Source organism: Argentina anserina, unplaced genomic scaffold, assembly GCF_933775445.1.
Source record: "Argentina anserina unplaced genomic scaffold, drPotAnse1.1, whole genome shotgun sequence".
Lineage (NCBI taxonomy): Eukaryota > Viridiplantae > Streptophyta > Magnoliopsida > Rosales > Rosaceae > Argentina > Argentina anserina.
Genome location: NW_026089473.1, coordinates 185,360 through 188,197, shown reverse-complemented (window position 1 = coordinate 188,197; position 2,838 = coordinate 185,360).

Here is a 2,838-nt window from a genome sequence, read left to right as displayed (position 1 = left end):
GCATCAGAAGCCTTACAGATAGATACTCAAACGAGAAATGAAAAGATACACAATTAGAATAGTAAAGATACGCAAACGATGTACAGATACACAATTGGAATAGTAAAGATACGCAAACGAGAAATGAAAAGATACACAATTGGAATAGTAAACATACGCAAACGATGTAAAGATACTCAGTTTGAAAGAAACACACTCCCAGACTTGCAAAAGTCTCAAATACAATAGAAACTCGCATCAGAAGCCTTACAGATAGATACTCAAACGAGAAATGAAAAGATACACAATTGGGATAGAAAAGATACGCAAACGATGTAAAGATACACAATTGGAATAGTAAAGATACGCAAACGATGTAAAGATACTCAGTTTGAAAGAAACACACTCCCGCACTTGGAAAACTCTCAAATACAATAGTAACTCGCATCAGAAGCCTTACAGAAAGATACTCAAACGAGAATTGAAAAGATACACAATTGGAATAGTAAAGATACGCAAACGATGTAAAGATACTCAGTTTGAAAGAAACACACTCCCACACTTGCAAAACTCTCAAATACAATAGAAACTCGCATCAGAAGCCTTACAGAAAGATACTTAAACGAGAAATGAAAAGATACACAATTGGAATAGTAAAGATACGCAAACTATGTAAAGATACACAATTGGGATAGAAAAGATACGCAAACGATGTAAAGATACACAATTGGAATAGTAAAGATACGCAAACGATGTAAAGATACTCAGTTTGAAAGAAACACACTCCCACACTTGCAAAACTTTCAAATTCAAAAGAAACTCGCATCCGAAAGCCTTACAAAAAGATACTCAAACGAGAAATGAAAAGATACACAATTAGAATAGTAAAGATACGCAAACGATGTAAAGATACGAAGTTTGAATGAAACACACTCCCACACTTGCAAAACTCTCAAATACAATAGAAACTCGCATCCGAAAGCCTTACAGAAAGATACTCAAACGAGAAATGAAAAGATACACAATTAGAATAGTAAAGATACGCAAACGATGTAAAGATACTCAGTTTGAAAGAAACACACTCCCGCACTTGGAAAACTCTCAAATACAATAGAAACTCGCATCAGAAGCCTTACAGAAAGATACTCAAACGAGAATTGAAAAGATACACAATTGGAATAGTAAAGATACGCAAACGATGTAAAGATACTCAGTTTGAAAGAAACACACTCCCACACTTGCAAAACTCTCAAATACAATAGAAACTCGCATCAGAAGCCTTACAGAAAGATACTTAAACGAGAAATGAAAAGATACACAATTGGAATAGTAAAGATACGCAAACTATGTAAAGATACACAATTGGGATAGAAAAGATACGCAAACGATGTAAAGATACACAATTGGAATAGTAAAGATACGCAAACGATGTAAAGATACTCAGTTTGAAAGAAACACACTCCCACACTTGCAAAACTTTCAAATTCAAAAGAAACTCGCATCCGAAAGCCTTACAAAAAGATACTCAAACGAGAAATGAAAAGATACACAATTAGAATAGTAAAGATACGCAAACGATGTAAAGATACGAAGTTTGAATGAAACACACTCCCACACTTGCAAAACTCTCAAATACAATAGAAACTCGCATCAGAAGCCTTACAGAAAGATACTTAAACGAGAAATGAAAAGATACACAATTGGAATAGTAAAGATACGCAAACTATGTAAAGATACACAATTGGGATAGAAAAGATACGCAAACGATGTAAAGATACACAATTGGAATAGTAAAGATACGCAAACGATGTAAAGATACTCAGTTTGAAAGAAACACACTCCCACACTTGCAAAACTTTCAAATTCAAAAGAAACTCGCATCCGAAAGCCTTACAAAAAGATACTCAAACGAGAAATGAAAAGATACACAATTAGAATAGTAAAGATACGCAAACGATGTAAAGATACGAAGTTTGAATGAAACACACTCCCACACTTGCAAAACTCTCAAATACAATAGAAACTCGCATCAGAAGCCTTACAGAAAGATACTCAAACGAGAAATGAAAAGATACACAATTAGAATAGTAAACATACGCAAACGATGTAAAGATACACAATTGGAATAGTAAAGATACCCAAACGATGTAAAGATACTCAGTTTGAAAGAAACACACTCCCAGACTTGCAAAAGTCTCAAATACAATAGAAACTCGCATCAGAAGCCTTACAGATAGATACTCAAACGAGAAATGAAAAGATACACAATTAGAATAGTAAAGATACGCAAACGATGTACAGATACACAATTGGAATAGTAAAGATACGCAAACGAGAAATGAAAAGATACACAATTGGAATAGTAAACATACGCAAACGATGTAAAGATACTCAGTTTGAAAGAAACACACTCCCAGACTTGCAAAAGTCTCAAATACAATAGAAACTCGCATCAGAAGCCTTACAGATAGATACTCAAACGAGAAATGAAAAGATACACAATTGGAATAGTAAAGATACGCAAACGATGTAAAGATACACAATTAGAATAGTAAAGATACGCAAACGATGTAAAGATACTCAGTTTGAAAGAAACACACTCCCACACTTGCAAAACTCTCAAATACAATAGAAACTCGCATCCGAAAGCCTTACAGAAAGATACTCAAACGAGAAATGAAAAGATACACAATTGGAATAGTAAAGATACGCAAACGATGTAAAGATACTCAGTTTGAAAGAAACACACTCCCGCACTAGGAAAACTCTCAAATACAATAGAAACTCGCATCAGAAGCCTTACAGAAAGATACTCAAACGAGAAATGAAAAGATACACAATTGGAATAGTAAAGATACG